This window comes from Conger conger, chromosome 10 (genome assembly GCF_963514075.1).
Source record: "Conger conger chromosome 10, fConCon1.1, whole genome shotgun sequence".
Lineage (NCBI taxonomy): Eukaryota > Metazoa > Chordata > Actinopteri > Anguilliformes > Congridae > Conger > Conger conger.
Window position 1 is genome coordinate 29,167,947 of NC_083769.1, and position 6,569 is coordinate 29,174,515.

A 6,569-nucleotide genomic window follows, 5' to 3' on the forward strand; every position below is an offset into this window, starting at 1 on the left:
ACGGAGAGAGCGCCGGCCTGTTTTCTGGATCATATTTTAATCTAAAACGTGAAATGTGGAAGGATATTGGCGGGGGAGGCCTCGTCCAAGCGCACGTTAGTGTGAGTCATCCATAAAAACAAATGAGCAGGCCTGGTAAAGAGAGGCGGAAGTCATGCGGCGGGGTCTGGGGGAGCTGTAAAGGGGAATGCTAATGTTGCCGCTCTCTCTGCAGTAATTGCTCTGGGAATTTAGAGAGGCAGGCTTGTTTACCGGCGGTGGGGAAAGGGTGGGGGGGGGGGGGTACACAGGTAATAAATTATCTCCATTATTGCCCTAAGTAAGCGCCTGACAGTGACAGACTGGGGTACATAGTTCATGGCTTGTACTGTATGAGACTCCTCACCATTTGGCCACATAAAGCATTTTCTGTTAAAACGCGTCCAACCATTTCATCTTCACGCCAGGTTGTTTTTCGAAACGACGCAAATGGAAATAGAGGTGTGACTGAGTCTATTTAGGACTTCCAAAAATGTCTAAATCACATTACAAGACATCAAACCAGCAGGAAAAGCATTAACTTACAGCCTGGGCAGAGACTGCTCATGAAGTGCTCTCCATGACGCATCTCAAGCTAAATGCATTCTATATTTCCGGTTGATTCCACACATTTATGAGAAAAAACACATACAGGGATTAAACTTATAGCCATAGAAATGAACATAAATCTGACAAGCATATTTCAGTGAGAGGCTCCACCTGGCCTCCAGCTGACAGAAAGACAAGGCACTGTGGTGCAGTGAGTGCTGTACTAGCGGGTGGTGTGTGTGTGTGGGTGTGTGCAGTTTTAAAAGCATGTGTGTGGCACCTGTGTGTAGTAAATACCTGTAGTGAGAGACTGAGTGCACGTGCATGTCATGTGAGTGGATAAGGGCCCAGCTCTCTGGTGTGTGAGTGTGTATGTGTATGAGTGTGTGTGGTGTGAGTGCGTGTGTGTGTGAGTCTGCGTGTGTATGTGTGTGTGATGTGAGTGGATAAGGGTCCAGCTCTCTGGTGTGTGAGTGTGTAAGGGTATGTGTGTGTGCATGTGTTTGTGGTGTGAGTGAGTGTGTGTGTGCATGTGTGCACACTGGGGTGAGTGGATAAGGGCCCAGCTCTCTGGAGTGTGTGTGGTGTGAGTGTGTGTGTGTGTGTGTGTGTGTGTGTGTGTGTGTGTGTGTGTGTGTGTGGTGTGAGTGCGTGTGTGTGTGTGTGTGTGTGTGTGTGTGGTGTGAGTGTGTGCATGTGTATGGTGTGAGTGAGTGTGTGTACGTGTGGTGTGAGTGTGTGAGTGCGTGGTGTGAGTGTGTGAGTGTGTGGTGTGAGTGAGTGTGTGTGTGTGGTGTGAGTGTGGGTGCGTGTGGTGTGAGTGTGTGAGTGCGTGGTGTGAGTGTGTGAGTGTGTGGTGTGGTGTGAGTGTGTGTGTGTGGTGTGAGTGAGTGTGTGTGTGCGCATGGTGTGAGTGTGGGTGCGTGTGGTGTGAGTGTGTGTGTGTGTGGTGTGGTGTGAGTGTGTGTGTGTGGTGTGAGTGAGTGTGTGTGTGCGCATGGTGTGAGTGTGGGTGCGTGTGGTGTGAGTGTGTGTGTGTGTGGTGTGAGTTTGTGGTGTGAGTGAGAGTGCGTGAGGTGTGAGTGTGTGAGTGTGTGGTGTGAGTGTGTGTGTGAGTGCGTGGTGTGAGTGTGGGTGTGTGTGGTGTGCGTGTGGGTGCGCGTGGTGTGTGCGCGTGTGACTGTGGTGTGAGTGTGCGAGTGTGCACGTGACTGTGGTGAGAGTGGATAAGGGCCCGGCTCTCCGGTGTGTGTAGCACGGCCCTGTAAAGGTAGCAGCGCAGCGCTCCTCCTCATTATGGGGTGAATTAGCACCCCGTGCAGCCCTGATTAACCCCCCAGTGAGCAGACAGTGCGGCCGTCGGCAGGCCTCCCCTCCTGCTCCTCTGGAATATTGTCTCTTCATTCCTCTGACAGCTCCCTCATTTCTCCATTACAAATGGCCAGCGGCTCCCCTCGGCATGCATCACGGGCCGAGGAGCCCGCCCCATCACCGCTGCTCTGTCGCTCTCATTTATTACCCAGTTTGTTTGCACTCTTATCCGCGGCCTTGCCCGGCCGGCCCATCCATCACACACGCATCTGCCTCCGCCGGTGCCCTCCCCACTCCTCGGCCCCCTGCTCCCCGCTCCCGGCTCTGCTCCTGCTCTCCCCTCTCCTCTCCTCTCCTCCCCGGTCCTCTCCCCTTCACCCCTTCTCGCTCATGCGTTTCTTTCTCCTCACTGCTGCCCACTTTGTGTCATCCCGGCACACCTGCTGCGTTCTCCAGCTCCTGCACTTTTGGCCCATCAGTAAACACTCGTATTCTCTGTCAACTGGTCGCGCTCACACACGCTCTCAATCTCACCCAAGGCCCCAGCGATGTCATTGATGGCAAAGGCTTTGAAACAAACTATCCCAACGAGCTGTGTTCACACGATAAATGTTAGTGGTTTCGTCAATGCTGCCTGCTCTATTGGTGCATATGTCAAAGCGGAGATGTTAGTACCATTCCGCCCCACTTGTGATGGCAGACCCCTGCACTCCACTATCGTCCAACCCACCCAGGATCACCTGACCACTCTCTCCAGCGCGAAAACAATCAGGAGAACATCGTCCAGACAAAACCGATACTGAGCCTGTCATAACAATCCATCACCTGATCAATAATCATCAATAGCAATCAATGCAACTCATCAACAAATGTACAACTAGGTTGTGCTCAAATATATTTAGAAAATGAAACATGAATGATCAAAATACATGGTGACCATATTTAGTTTATTTTAAAATACATAATAATTGCAATTTTCAAATGTAGTCATCCAATGGGAAATCTTGTCTCTAAATGTATCCTATTTTTAATCCATTTGCAAATATTAAAAATATAGCATCTTCAGTTTTAATTTGTTTTCATATTTGATAATTATATACAGTATGTTATAATAATAATGTTATAATTATACACGCTTATATAAATGTTCAAGCAGTAGTATTGTGTGCATTTCTGTGATTTATGACTGAATACATTTTCCTGCAGTTGGAAAGAAACCACACCACAACGCATGGAAGGCATTATCCATGTGCTTTACTGCTGCATATAAAATGATATTATGTACTAAAAGGCAACTTCACTTGAGTTAATTTCTCTTAATGATTGCAACATTTGCCTTCTACTTTATTTTATTTTATGACCCAAGTGTAAAAAGAACCATCAACAGAGGTTCATGTATGTTGACAAAGATTGGAGGAGCTATAACACTAAGCAAGAAAAATAAATAGCAACGGCTAACAAGTTTTGTATTGATCCCAAAACATTTAATTTGAAAGATCTATCTCAGACACATGTACAGTATAAAGGAGTATCTTATAAAGAAACCATTATATTTTTGAATGAGCTTTTTCACACAGCATTGCAGTCATGTTTTTTTATTTTATTATTATTGTTATGCACTACAAAAACTTTGAAATGTGTGAACAGCCATTGTAAAGATTTAAAAGGAAAAAAAAACATCTTTTCACGTTGTAGCTTGTTGACCAGATAAATGACTAGTTGCGCCCGAGTGAAACAACGGCGCATTTCTGAAGCACCTGCCCCAGGTCGTGCGTGGAGGACTGGCGGTAAACTATTTTGAAATACTCCACCGAGAGTAAATATTGGTGATTAAAAAGAAAAAAAGGCCTGTGAGGAACCCATTAAAGAGCAGTTAATCGTGTGCTCAGCACTGCTTTATGGGCCAGCCACCGGTTAAAGATTCACCTCGGCGGTGTGGGACACTCGACGCAAGGCTGGACTTAGGCGCCACGCGTTTTGGGGCCAGCTGCCAGGAAATGAAGAATCTTCCTCCCAATTCACTTGTTATTGTGCTGTCCGAGTGACAAGTATACCTATAGAGTGAGTATTTATTTCCGGAATGTTTTGTTCCGTTTTCATGCGATGATGAATGTTTCTTTTATAAATCCATTGCTGGCTTTTAAACCATAAACAATATTTCTCTGGGCGAAGATTCCTTGTGCAGCAGTCTTGGGGAACCTTGAGATTTCCTGGCTGTGATTTAATGGCTCATAACTCCTGAAAGGCAATCCTTCTTCCGCCAGGACGGCCTCCACGGCCTGCCGGACCCCACCGAGCCGGGGAGTCGAGTGCAAACTCCTCAGCTGGAAAGATTACCCAGGTCTCCCTGTCACGGTCCCGCTCCGACGGGCAGAGCTCCCCCTCACAGCCATCAAAACTCATACACAAATAAATATATAAACAAGAGCACTACATATGCATGTCAATTTGATCGCAATTAGGGGTGCAGGGTTGAGTGCCTCCAATGGCCAATTCCGGCCCGTTCAATACAAAAACAACTACAGGCCCCGCTGGAGCTCGGATCGTTACCCAGCCATTTTGGGCAGATTGTTATTCACATCTGCAGACTTGGGTCTAAAACGTTGCCTTCCATTACCTATAGGTATTTGATCAGAGGTTAAAAGCTTTCAGCCATCGACGTCCTCCGGGCAATCCTCACAGGCGTCGTGTCATGATAAAAATTCCCATCGACATCGTTCGCATTATGTGTTTTGGATATTTATGACGGGTGTGCTCCATTATTGTTAGAAAGGTATTGGAAAAGGTGAGGGGGTGCCCAGTCCTTTCTCGCACAATCAATTTTGCGCAGTCTCCGGAAAGCTCCGGAAAGCTGAAGCCGGTTTACCCTGCTGTCTGCCAGCTTTCTGGCCTGGTGATCCGCAGCTTGTTGACTTGGGGAATGAACACCACGCTTTAGCTCATTTTAAATTGGCAATAAATATACCCGGTCGCCAAAGACAAAAAAAAAATCATTAGCCCTCTATCTCTAATTGCGTTTTCTCCTCATGCATAATCCCAGGTTCCTTACACTAGCTCCTCATTAACAATGCATGAATTAATTACTGCCTTCATAGGATTTCTGCGCATTGAATCCATGAGATAAAAAAGCATCCCATTTTGTTCTGATGCTTCTTTTTTCCTTTTTTTCTTAATTGTATGGTTTCCGTGTTGTGTCGATAGCAGGATTAATTTCACAATAGATCAGGATTATTGACCTTCCCGTCAATGTTATTTTATTTCTTTAAAGTGCTAATTACAGGGAACAGGGAAAGCAAATTGCATTGTAACTTGCTCCAATGTTTTCCAATAAAAAAGACAAACATTCACTACTCTTTTGTAGCCCTCCATAAATGGGACTTCCAGGATTCTTTGCTTCTAAAACCTCTGTGATCTGAGAAAAAAAATCACTCCAAAAAAGGTGCCAGACTTGATATGTGAGTTGTACTTTAATACAGCATCAATAATTCCAGCCTCACTTTCTGCCAAGTGCTTTTCCCTCTGCACGGCTCCTCTCAACATTCAGGGGTCATAAACAATTAACCACCCCAGTGAATGCAGACAGAGGGACACGTGCGAAGGGAAGGAGCACAGAGAACAGGGGGAGAGGAGAAGACTGGCTCTGGACATCGCTCTGACCATCCAAAATATTGGAAATGGTGTTGTGGTGTAGTTGGGTACCATGATGCACACACTTAAGAGCACTGTGGATTTATACAGTGAGAAGTATGGCAATCTGTAATCGAAGAGAGACCAGCGGCGGGGTCACATGACAAGGCTAATCCACCCACTAATCCAGACTTTATTTTCTGCTCAGCCAGGGGAGGCAGCCTAGCACTACAGTGCTCACTCACAAGCCACCTCCACCCCCACCACCTCCACTCATCTCCATACCCACCAACACCACCTCCACCTCCACACTCACCATCACCCCCACCACCACCTCCACCCACCCCCACCACCTCCACGCACCTCCACACCCACCAACACCACCTCCACCTCCACTCTCACCTCCACCCCCACCACCTCCACTCTCACCTCCACCCCCACCACCTCCACCCACCAACACCACCTCCACGCACCTCCACACCACCAACACCACCTCCACACTCACCTCCGCCCCCGCCACCTCCACCCACTCCCACCACCTCCACACACCTCCACACCCAACACCTCCACCCATCTCCACACCCACCACCTCCACCCATCTCCACACCCACCACCTCCACCCATCTCCACACCCACCACCTCCACTGCCACCTCCACACTCACCTCCACCCCCACCACCTCCAACCACCACCACACCCACCAACACCACCTCCACACTCACCTCCACCCCCACCACTTCCACCACTTCCACCCACCTCCACACCCACCAACACCACCTCCACCTCTCCACCATCCAACTCCCTAATGAACTGAAAGGTCAAACCACTAATAAAACTATTAGCAGAAATGAATCTCTCCAATGTGTTAATGCACTTTTAATTCCTGTTAGCAAATTTCATCCCCCAGCAGTTTGCTGGCCGCTAATGAGAAATAAAACGGCGCGCGCTGAGCGGGGGGACGCTCCGGGGGGCTGACAGACGCCCGCTCTCCTCCGCCACGCACGATGTTATTCACGGGCCGAGGCCCGTCTCCACCGCCTGATTCTGACGGGTTAATTAGAGAGT